Source organism: Cricetulus griseus, chromosome 4, assembly GCF_003668045.3.
Source record: "Cricetulus griseus strain 17A/GY chromosome 4, alternate assembly CriGri-PICRH-1.0, whole genome shotgun sequence".
Classification (NCBI taxonomy): Eukaryota; Metazoa; Chordata; class Mammalia; order Rodentia; family Cricetidae; genus Cricetulus; species Cricetulus griseus.
Genome location: NC_048597.1, coordinates 50,163,159 through 50,176,393, shown reverse-complemented (window position 1 = coordinate 50,176,393; position 13,235 = coordinate 50,163,159). Strand labels below are relative to the sequence as shown.

The 13,235-nt window shown below is 36.7% G+C and overlaps 1 long non-coding RNA gene across 1 annotated transcript in view; it reads right to left on the bottom strand.

The window, feature by feature from the left end:
• Positions 1-8,433: 8,433 nt before the first annotated feature.
• Positions 8,434-13,235, bottom strand: part of LOC107979269 — a 73,861-nt gene continuing 69,059 nt past the window's right edge. The window contains exon 8 of the long non-coding RNA XR_004769930.1: positions 8,434-8,907. This is a non-coding gene — a long non-coding RNA (uncharacterized LOC107979269). The remainder of the gene's footprint in view (positions 8,908-13,235) is intronic.

Here is a 13,235-nt window from a genome sequence, read left to right as displayed (position 1 = left end):
GAGTTCCACTGCTTTGATTATCCCATAAGTAAGGTCAGATGTTTTCTGTGGTTAATTATCTCAAATAGTCAGAAAAACCTACATCCATAAACTATGTATGATCATTTCATCAATTAAATTCAGTTTGCATTTTCTCATAACTTCATGATGATTTCTGATTTTAATGTAAATACACTGAAAAATAGAAATGCAAATCTCTTTTAGTGTTGAGAGCACTCAACACAAATTTGTCCTTTCTCAATGTGGTACCCTATATGTTTAACTATGACAGGTGACTTGCACATATCCCATAATATTCACTTTTCCCCATTGATGTTCCAGGTGTCATTTTGTATAATCTGTACGTGAGAAGCAGAGAATTCTTATTTGTTTGTACTCCGCCCTGTTCTGGTTGCGTGCAGTGACATTCTGAAAACCTCTCTTCCCTTCACATAGGTATGATGTGTCTTAGGCAGACAAGCCAGCTTTTCTCATACACAGGCAGCAGATGTGATTAGAGGGAAATCTAATTTATTTGGAGTACTCTAGAAATGGAAGGAAATTACTTCACAGCAATATTTGCAAATGCATTCATCACAGACACCCAGACATTCTAACACTAGCAGATGATGGCTTTGTGATCTCAATGTGGTATGTTTTGAACTGTTTTTCTAATGCCCTACATAAATTTATTCCCTTTTATGCTTCTGTGTTGTACTTAGATTACAAGAAAAAAATGTGTGGAGTTAGGAGAGTTTAGAGTTGTACAGGCAGTTTTTTTTTTTGTTGTTGTTGTTTCTAATAGTCTCTTTAATCTGTGCAGCAAAATTCCCTGGAATCCTTGTTAGGTTTGTCTAAGCATGGCTATGTTTGGAAAACTATAAAGAATTCATTGTTACCTCTTTTCTCTTCTTGCAATTGGTTTTAGAACTCATGTCACCTTGAATTTATCAATTTGTCCATTTTGTCAGAATTCAAGACATTTGATTGAATGCTATATTAGGAATGGGGACTGTGTATTCTCTGGATACTTGGTTTCTCATACCTGACTTATCTGCTATACTTAGTCCTCAGGGTGTTAAAGAGGAAGAAGATTAAAGGGAAGAAACAATAGAAAAACAATACCAATGAGATTTTAGGGGCTGGTATAGATGCCATTTTGGTGATATAGCTGGAGAAAACAGAAGAACTTAGATTTAAAAAAGCAAAATAGAGGAATGAAACCAGAACTAAACGTGGTTCTACTAAAATCAGGACCTCCCTTGACACAGATATTTGAGATCAACAATATGAAATGTCCCTATCTTGTTGGTTTTAGGTATGGGTATAACTCTCTCTGAGTCATTAGACAAATTCCTCTGTGCGGTTTCCTCATTTGTAAAATGAATCTTGTACATTAGAGAGCCTTCTGGATCTGTCCGATCTGAAGCTTTCTTAACTTTAAGAGCAAGTTGGTTTATATTTCACTTTTCCTATTGAGTTCCTATTTATTCTCATTTCGTTTCTCTTTTGACCACCATATAACAGAGGTTAGTAATGCTATTATAGATTTGCTTTTCTTAGCTATAATTAATGAATAGACATAAAAGATGATATGTTATGAGCAGAAATACTCACATGCCATGTATAATTATATGTAACAAAAAATTCAGTGTACAAAGGAGAAAGTACTAGTGTTAATATATTGTGAGGCAGGAAATGAATATGACTGATGGAGATCTATTTATAGCATCAAACTATAACCTGGTGCTATGTATTTCAATTTTGCATTTCATCTTTCTTGCAGAAGTTTCCCAGAATGACTTAGAATTGGAAATAAATGAATGCCTATAAAAATAATATCTCTAGGCAATTGCAATATCTGATGCAAAGAGTATCTACCGTTTTTTGAATGTTAACCACACTGGTTTCTTCCTAAAATGCATATAACAAAACCCAGAGGCACTTAAATCTGATCTACCCAATGGTTTGGGGACCAAATAGATAGATGCTCTCAACTTGCATTTAATTAATACATAATAGATTTAGTGGTGCTCAATTTTATGTTGGATGAGGCAGATCAAATCCAATTCTGCTGTTTTCTTAACAGTTTTGGAAAGCTTGCTTTTGGGAAGCAAAGGTGAGAATACTAAATGAATGTAGAAAAATTGCAGTATTGCTTGTTTTGTTTATTTCCCTGGACAGTATCAGGTGTGATATCCATATTTGAAATCTTAGCACAAGCAGAGATTCAAAGCAATGAGCCTAACTCCAGGAACCCAGCTGTAGAGTGGGAGGAGTGATGAGCAAAGGGATCAAGACCATGCTGGGGAAATCCACAGAAACACCTGACCTGAGCAAGTGGAAGCTCATGGACCCCAGACTGACCAAATCAGGACTTCTGAATGTGGGTGTTAGTTGGGGTGCTTGGGCAGTCTATGGGGCCTTTGGCAGTGGAACCAGTGTTTATCCCTAGTGCAAAAATGGGCTTTTGAGAGCCCATTCCTAATGGAGGGACACTCTCTCAGCTTAGATATATGGGGAAGCGCCGAGGCCCTGCCCCAAATGATGCCACAGACTTTGATGATCTCATGGGAGGTCTCACCCTCCCTGAGGATTGGATGGGATTGGGATGGGGTTGGTGGGAGGGAATAGGAGGATGGCAGAGAGGGGGAACTGGGATTGATATGAAAAATAAGATTGCTTTTAACTTAAATAAAAATTAATTAGAATCTCTACTTTCAAATATTTTAAAGAAGAGCAAATATGTACCTCTATAAATTGAAATCTAAACTAGATCCTTAATGTAAGAAACAAGTTATAGAAATGTCAAATGGATAATATGTGCTTTTCTCAGCCATAGTAGCTTAATGGTGGACAATATAAAATTACAGGCTAAGAACAAAAGTACTTAATATATCACATCACTGTATAATAAGCTTTTATATAAATTTACATTTTGTTTTCAAATGCTGAATGTTGAACCCAACCAAACTAATAAACAAGCAGATACTAAGAAATCTGCTCAATATTTATCTACTAAAGCCACAATTTTTCATAGAACAGTCAGGGAAGACAGAGCCATGTGTTAAAATATGAGATTGCTGTCAAAAGACAATATACACTGACTCCATTTAGCAAAGCTCCCACCAGAGTGTAGATGAAGAGCTGGGACCTTATTCACACACAATTATTAACACTCTCAATAAATCCTTAGGATCCTGATCGCACTGATATATGTCAGTGCAGAAATTGCTCAACACAAGAAGGAACAAGAAATGTTGTTCCTGTCAGTAGAGAGATACTACCAAATACATTAAATCAGGGGCCAAGTGAAGCACATAGAAGCCAAGTTGATAATGCTAGGACTTCTTGTCTACCACTATTCCAACTCTATCTGAGATGCTTATTCCCCACCAGAGATTTAGCAGTGGACACTGAAACTGAGATAAGGGATGCCTGTGTTCCCACAACACACTGGGCTTTTTGAAACTGTTTTTGTTAATGTATGTATAAACAATGACCTACATTTATGACCTTGTACAAGACAGTTCACTTTCATCCTATTTAGATTTATCATTAGGAAGACAAAGAATATAATGTTTACTCTATTCTACAAGATCACCAGGAAAAGTGTACAGCCTCATTCTTCCTCAGCCACCAGGGAATGAATATATGTTCATTTGTCAGTGGGAAAAAAATCACCTTCAATTTTCTATTTATGGATCAGGCTGATTTCTAGCCTATAAATTGAACACTTTTTTTTTGAGAGGTCTCTGGCTGAGACACTTCAGCACCTAATTTCGAGTGGGTGTCAAAGGAACATTATGGTTCTGGTGTTACATCCAAAGGAAGAGAGGGGACCACATGAAGTCAGCATGATGTTGACTATCCAATACTTTGTGTGTTCAAGAGCAAGGGACTGAGCCTTCAGTAAATCGCTTTAATTCTGTTTCTTAGATCCTTCCCAGTTGTGTGAAAGACACAACTAAACCTTCAAGAATTTGTCTAAGGTTAGAATGCCATGTTGAAATAAAGGAAAGAGACAGAAGCTGTGGGAAGGTAGAGCATGGCACAGCTCAGTCGGTTTTTCCCTGCAGAGAGAGGGAGACTAAAACCAAGGATTATCAACCACGTGCTGCGTGCTGAGCTGAACATATGATTTGCAATCAAAATCAGACCTATCAGGCAACATGCTGCTCACAAATGTCCAAGGCAGGGTTTCAGTTATTTTATTGAAGCTAAATCTGGAAATGTCAGGGAAAAAGACAGCCTCCTTGTATAAGAACCCTGGGAATTCCCACTTGAGACTGAGGGAAAAAAAAATCAGGGTGCAATTGACCTTTTTGTGCTAGTCTGGCATTGGCCCTTCAGGTCATTCCAGGCTCTGTCAGGCACACAGTGAAGGTAGTAAAAGGGAAAAAATAATGTAAGGAATTGGAGTCTTGACAAGTATTTTAATAAGTGTTTTAAGCACCAGGGAGAGTCTGTATGTATGCTCAGAAGGTGGATGTGATGTGGAGATGAATACAGGGTGAGAAAAACATAGGGAGAAAATAAAGGCCATGACTTGATCATGGGCAGCATTTGGTGTAGAACTGATGCTTCTTGGGAGCTGCTGCATTCGCATGCAGAAGCAGACATCAAGCACCATCGAGATTCCCCTCCCACTGTGTTTACAGCTCCATAGGGACAGATGACATTTTCTATTCTTCATCTCTACCATTTTTATTTTTTTATTTCATTTTTTTCAGTCAGGTATGAAAGCCCAAGGTGCTTTGGTACTAACTTAAGTGGTTTTGATTTATTGTCTGAAGCTGGGCTTTCAAGTTCCAGAGGCACTTGCTCTCCCCCACCCATTACTATTTGGAATAGTAAGTTCACTATTTTGTGGAGTTTTTTGTTTGTTTCTAGTTCCAGATGAATGACTTTGACCTCCTCTGTGCATTGCCAGAGAATTGGAAAATACAACCCAAATGAAATGGAAAGAAGCACAGGGAATTTGGAATAAAAGCTGATGAGTGGGAACACACAATGTAGTATGCTGCAGAGGGAGGTATGCATAGAATAAGGGCAGGGTGATACAAGGAGTTTGGCAGTAGTGGAAGTACCCACATCTGGGTGAAGATGAGGGATATTCAGACAGCAGTTCTTTGAGCCAGTTGACACTGACATTCAAGGTGGGGAATATCACTATTTTCCAGCTATTGGAGCTTATAGTGATAAGAATTATCAGGGCTTATGTGATCTGTGGTTTTGGCTTCACAAAGACCCAGGTGGTATGTTCTGTCAATCTCTTAATTATGAAAGGGATTTGATCAAATCTCATGTACACCATGAAACTTAAAAGGAATCAAATTATATCTTTTTCTAGGACATCTGAGCTCTACTTAACAAATATTTTGGTCATTATTTGATCTATTTCCTTTATCCATATGTATATATTTTAAAACCCAACACATTTTTGTAATAAAGCATATATGCATATACAATGATATTTATATTGTTATAACCTTTATATATAATGGCATAAGAATGGATCAAGAAGAGTGCTAAGAAATACCTGGCCACTCATCTGTATCTAAAGCACAAACTCTAAAGTAGCAATTTTCTTAACCATTACATCATATACAAATAACAAATAACCTGTCTTTTATCTTTTCTAGAGGTACAAGGGGTAGCAAGTATTTGACATTGCCAAGGATTTTACTTTTACATCCTCATTTATTACAACTCCATACATCAGCTCTATGGAGACAAAACAAATGTAAAATGATCCAATTGTTCACCTAAGAATGAAATTATATTAAGCTCTGATCCAGGATTCAGGCTAGGTGAGTCACACATAGCTTCATGTGAGCTTCACTTAGGGGATAGCAGGTATGAGTGAAAAATCAATGTTCCATTGTTGAGTGTAAACTTGTGCTAATTTCATGCTTTTTATTCTTCTATCTTTCCATCCCCCAAATAAAAAGGACAATAGTGTTCGTGTAAGATAATCCTTAAAATACTTACACAATACTTAGTATGCAGAAATTATTAAACAAACCAAGAATATTTACTTTTGATACTATATTTAAAGAGTATATCCATAGTATACATAATTAAAATTATTTTACCACTAACAGAGACATTTCTTCAATATTCAATTAATCACACAGCTCTTATCCCCTGGACACATGCCCCAGTGACTGTAGGAATGTGCACGTCACCATTTTAAATATAAGGTACCTCAAGATCTGTGCATCCCAGTAGAAGGCAAGTTGCCAAGAAAACTTTCAGGCCAGCATTTCTAGGGTGAGTTCATCACAGCTGGAGTCTACACCTCAGCAATGCAGGTCTCTACACTTGGTCTGGTTAACATCCATACCTGATTATTCAAGAGGGACAACTTGTAAATATTCATAGAAGACACAAGGATATAAATTGGAATGCCACTGTATTAATTTACAATGAAAAATATTAAGGTTAACTAGACCAGACATTTACATTGGTCTGACTAGTGGCTTCCAGCCCCACTGACAGACTGGAGAGGGACCCACATTAGCAGAAGGTTGCTGGGAGTGCAGGCAGCTTCTTTCAGATGCTCAGTCTCATCAGGTTCTAATGGCAGCATGCATCCATCTCTATCTCCATGCCTGAGTGTACTGGGGTTCTGAGCATTTGCAGAAGAGACACTGGAACTATCCATATTTTGCCATGCTACTGCCAATCAAATTGTTTCAAGTTTTTCTCAATTCTTTAGGCATTTGAACTATCATAGGAATGTGTGCTGTGGTCCATAATGTATCTTGCCTTCTCATCGCAAGAGAACATGATCCTGGCTCCCTTGATAGTTTTCAGTTTTCAGAAGGCATCTTTAATCCCGTGTGATCAAATTCTTCTGTGTTTGTCACCATCCACTGGTTCAGTCACTCTGTCTAATGTCACCCCAATATCATCTGCCCCAGTCTATCTGTAATTTTCCCATCTACCCGTATAAATCAAATTCCTGCTGAATGAACCCCCCCCACTCAAATCTAGTCCTGTAGGTGGTTAATAGCTCCTATCAACATATTTAAAATCAAGCAGGTCTTAAATGATACATACTACAAAGACTTCATATTGTAATGATAATGGTAAATTTTACAGATTAATTAAAATTTAAGTACTTTGAAAATGTTAACAATGGTAATAAAACCCAACCCCAACCTTATCCTAAGCACACCAAATGTTCTAGATAGAACACAGCAGAATATGTACAGTCCAGCCACTGCATGTCAGTCTGAATTAACTTCCTTCCTGTCAAATCTCCCTCAAATGAAATGCTATGTTTTGGGAATATGGTAAGTGTAGAATATATCCAATCCTTTCTCCTTACAGTTCCTTTACCTTGGATGTTCATTCATCCAACTTGCTCTGGTACCTTGATTCTCTTTATTCATATCTGTTCTGAATTGACCCCTGTAGAAACATTTTCTTAACATTTGTGATAGCATCCACCAATATTTAATTTCTTTGCCTTTTCCTTTTCAGCAGTATTCAGTTACTGATTTGCATGTACACACACACACACACACACACACACACACACACACACACACACACACCACATGCAATTATCTTTCTGAACAAAATATGTCTGTATTCCACCAAATAGAGAACAGCTGTTCTTTGTTACTAGCTGGTGTGCAGGGGGTATGTAAGCAATAGTTTGGGGATGAAAAAATAGACTTGGTAATGATATTTTTATTGTCATTCAATTTTGTATTCTTCCATGCTGTGACACTTTTCATTCTTTCCCAGAGTGTTGTACAGTAGTCATAGAACTCACTTGTTTGCACAATACTGGGTATCAGATTTGACTTTTCATAAGCCCAATGCTTTCATAATCAGTTAGTTCTTGATAACCAATTGTTTTACACCTTTTTATGTTCATATGCCTTGTGTACATAATAGTTCTCTATGAACCATTGGTTATTTTTCTCTATTTCTTCCAATGAATGGTAAAAATGTTTCAGGTATACTTCAGATAACCTGTAGCTGATTATATCACAATCATGTAGCCCTTTTCTAGTGGCTCATCTCCTGATGTACCTTAGCCCTTCTTGCAATCATTTCTTGACACTGATCACTTTATCTTACACTGTGACACAATACAACATGTGCTCTCTTTTGACTGGAAGTCTTGTTATGATGTCTTGTTAGGTAACACAATGATAATGGAAATGTCTATAACAGTGGTTCTCAGTCTGTGGGCAGAGATACCTTTGGTATCTAATGACCCATTCACAAGGGGTCTCCTAAGACCATGGTAAAACACAGACACTTATACTATAATTCAGAACTCTAGCAAAATTATAGTTATGGAGTAGCAAGGAAAATAATTTTGTGGTGGAGCCACCACAGCATGAGGAACTGTATTAAAGGGTTACAGCAATAGGAAGGTTGAGAACCACTGGTCTGTAATATTATATGTTCTGTGTGATGGTGTGTGTGTGTGTGTGTGTGTGTGTGTGTGTGTGTGTGTGTGTGTGTGTGTGTGTGTGTTTCTTAGGACTTACAACTGAATCCATTGTGCTTTGACTGTATTATATGATACAACCAACTGCCCTTTCTTTGTGACTATAGTGCATAGCTGAGCATTCTTCCCTGTTTCGGTTAGGCCTCTTTGTTTGAATTACAGGCTGTGCATTTTAAAAAATGCATCCTCTCTAAAATGACTTAAAGCAAACAATTCTGTGTGCTGCTGTTGCAGCTTCTCAATGCTGAATAGAGGATTTTCTTGCTTTGACCCTCACTGCCATTTGTGATAGAGTTTTTGTCCATTTTCTGCTTGTCTGGATGAAGGAAGCCAGGTTGTAGCAGGAATCATGTTTGTTACGATGTTTTCCAGGACTTTGCTGATGACCTCGACTTTCTTTTCTGCATGATGTCTAGAGTGCATCAAGTCTACATGTCAACTTGAACCTGCAGAAAGGGAAGACGGGGATTGCCTGTAGAGAAAGCTGTTTTATTTTGAAATAATGGTCATCCAAACATCAGTAATCTAGAGATTCTACTTCAAGATGGATTTCTTTACGTGTAATTTTTGTGTACTCTTCGTAGCATTTATGCATAAATGTGTCAGCGTGAATGATATTATGATCCTCAATTTGTGGAGGTGTGTCTCAGATGTGGGATGTAATTGCAAACTACCATACAGAACCATTTAATTTTATTAATTTTGAATAAAAATTTCCCATGTTTCAATAATAAAATCAGTAAGAATCACATTTACATTATTCAGACTAGATCACTGAACTCAATTCCATCCAATTCTCAATTATGTACTTTAAAGATCACCAAATTATGATTTGGTCAGATTTTTTAACTAATTAATAAAGACATATTAATTGTTAAAAAGTGGCTGGACAAGGCATTGGTGGCACACTCCTTTAATCCCAGGACTTGGGAAGCAGAGGCAGGTGGATCTCTGTGAGTTCGAGGCCAGCCTGATCTACAGAGTGAATTCCAGAACAACTTACAAAGCAATACAGAGAAAGTCTGTCTCGAAAAAACAAAAAAAAAGTGGTTGTTATGAACTGGTGGGGAAGTTAAGGTACGGATTTGTTATTCATTAGTTTTAAAGTTTCATTTATGGAGATGATTACATTCTAGACATGTGCAATATTCCCATTAAAGATATTAATATGTTACATAATGGAAATTTAAGAGATTATATCACTGTTGAATGTTATTATAACAAGAAAACTAATATGTACAATATATTACCAATAAAAACCCACGACTAATAGATAATAGACACTATTGTGAAAGTATGTATTGTCTACAATAGAAACTCAGAAGGTAGAGAGAGCCTTTCAATTTATTGATACATAAACAGTAACAATATCATATTTTGTTAGAATGTGACAATCAATTCCTGTAAAAGATGTTTATGGATTTAACAGGATACAGAACCCTGTAAGGTTTCCTATAAGTTCCAATTAGAAAGGGAGTTATATTCTATTTCTTTTTAAAATTAAAAATAATGTGTTTGATGCAGGTAACTTCTTGTTGGTAAAGGCCAGATAAACTATATATGCCATTCCAAGGAATTTGGGCTTTATACTGTGGGTACTAAGACTCAGAAGTGGATCTTATTTAGGGGAATGTTGGCATTGAGAATTTTGAAGTTACACTTCACTGGAGATATAATGAACAAATTGAGGAGTGGGGACTTAGCAACAATGGTCATTGTTGGCAAACTTCACAAACTTTAGCTAAGATGAGAAGATGATAAATTCATATGGTAGAGATAAGTCTGGGGGGTTTAGGGTTCCAGTCTTTGGTGGAATTAGCTAGAGGTATTAGTCTTATAAGAAATGATATGTGCTAACATTAAAGTCAAGAAATTACTCTAGGTGTCAGAATCTATTTTCAGGGAGGGGTATATGCATGAGATTATGTAATGAGAAAGAAAAAATGAAGAAGAAATTAGTTGACTAGAACAGACAGAATACCTCATTTTGGTTGGAAATTGGTAAAAGGAGCTCTGAGAAGAAAGATATGAATGGCAGGAAGGAAAATCAAGCTTAGAGAAATGAAGAGAAGATCAGTCAGTGAGCATCTTAATGCAACAGAGAGGCAAATTAGGGGTAATTCAGCAGTCAGTGTGGGACTGAGGGACTCTCTGGCATATATTATATGGATGGATGTGGTAGAGTACAGGTAAGTAATAATAAATACATAGGAACAAATCGGGGGAGATGACTAGACAAATACTGTATCTTTAAGGAGCTTACCTAGTCATTGGTTAGGGGGAGATATCACTATCACATAGCACAGAACCTGCCCTTGAATGTCCACCTATACACATGGAATTGAATTCCCTTAGTACACTCAACCATCACTACAGAGTTATTCAATGATATGTGTGATGCATGTGACATCCAGAAGCATTAGGCCTCTACTGGGCATAGTTCTCTATGTTAGGACACGTAACAATGGGATAGATCTTAGGTGTTGTTTTGTCAAAGGTTGAAATTTATGGATTTATGAGCAAAGGCACAGTGTCCTATTAAATTCTTCCTTGGGATTATCTTTGTGTTTATCCGGTTGGTGAGTATTTTCTTTCCATAGAATAATCAGGGTAGGTGGATTGAGAACAGGGAGTTCCACAGACTATTTTTACAGCACAGCCAAAAAAAATGTCAGTGAGATAGAAGAATAATACCTTCTAGCATTCATTCTTCCCACAAGACTTTTAACTTAAAATCTCAACTATAAAAATACATAAGGCATGACTCAGAGTGTCACAGACTAGCTGGGAGTGAAGTGGCAAAATAATAATAATAAAAATCTGAAGGAGTCTTTATAGATCATTTGATGACAAATGTTTCAAATCTTTATTTTGTGGTATTAAGGAAACCTTTTTACCAAAACAGATGTTAAATGCATGATTCCCCAAACTATGTGTGTTCACACATACTTCAGAACTAGATAGAGCCAAAAGATTTTAATCAAAACTACAGAAAATAAAAATAAAACATGGAGCATGCCAAAGAACATAATAGGCAATATATAATATACCCCCAAATAGAGAAAAATAAGCAAACAAATAGTTAAATAAATCCATGAAATATTTAGCACAACTGTAACTCAACACACTGGATTCTGAAGATGATAGTAGGATGAGTATAATTGAAAATTCATCCCATTTCATGATTTTTAGGCAGGGGTATTCTGTGTTTTATATATCTTCCTTGAACTAAACCACACTCAGAGAGAACTAAAGTCTTTTTACCTCTTTTAGTATATGTTTCAACAGAAACCTGACATTGTCATATTCTCTTAGAGTCATGTCAGCTCAGTACATTCACTTACAGGAACCCATCTTATGAAGCAGACACACTGCATTGTATAAAACAAAACAACATGCTTTGCAATGCTGTGCTCCAATTTGAACACATACTTATTTCAGACAAATTGGAAATACCACACCAGGCCACAAAGGGAATGGAGTATTTGTGCAAAAATGAATCAGCTAATAAATAAGTATATGAATTTGTATTATGTAAATTCACATTGTACCTTACTAAAATTATAAGGGAAAATTTGTTCTCAGGCTACTATGTTAACATGCTAATAAATGGATTTCCTATTTAGGTCCCTTCACAAATAGCATTTAGATGGCTGCCCGGACATGGGCCTTGATGTTCTATCATTTTCTTAGTTGTTTTATACTTTCTCTCTTGGTAATGAAACATTAGATATAAATAATCTGTAATCAATAGGAACATCAGTCAGTGCATTGCATACATATGTGTTTTGTGGACTCAGTCATCCAGAACAATACTGTACCACTAAGCTACATTCCCAGCCTTCTAAATATGCATTTCAATATGGTACTGCAGATTATTGAACCTTCTAGCCTTGGTAACACAAAAAAATATTTTTTCTCTCAAACCCCCAGATCATTCTAGGTAATATTTGATCTAAGCAAGGAATGGAGCTAAGAAAAAGAGAACAAAGATTGATAAAGAAACAAAAAAGCAAGGAAAGAATGCAAAAGAAATGGAAGGCATCAGGGAAGAAATTTAAAAGAGTAGAAGACGGGAGACAGCATACAAAAATAAAAACAACATGCTTTGCAAGAAGACCAGGCCAGAATTGGGCTTTGAGGATATGATGTTGAAGTAAATACCTTCTCCCAAGCCCAACTCAACTTTCTGCAGAAGCATGCAGATTCATATGTGACACAGTCCTTCTCCTGGTATGAGTAATTGTAATATTTCTGATGTAAGCTTTGTTTCCAGGAATCTGTATTATGTTTGCAAAACTCTGATATTAGATTTGCTGCTGCCCTTTCACTTTCTCAGTTTGCTGTATTCCCCCAGCTATCTATGATAGAAACCCTGAATCCTTGGCCTGAAACCAGCATGGTCCCCTGGGGCTGCCACTGGGGCTGTACACAGCAGTATCTGAAATTCTTACTTACATCCTCCTTCAACAAGACCGATGTGGAAAGGCCTTTGCATCTGCTTTCAGCATTCATTACATTCCTTATAAATGAAACATGAATGTAATTCATATTTCTTCTAGGGAGGGAAGTTTTAGAGGCTTCATTTATTCATTCATTCAACAAATATTTATCGAGTCCTTTCTGCACTAAAGTACCATGGCAGGCACTGTGAGGATACTCAGACACTAAAGCACAGTTTCTACCCTTAGGAGTCTAATTGACCATCAGCTCCTGTAAATTTTCCTTCATAGACATAATATGCATCCATCTATTTTTCTTCATCTTGGCCAAA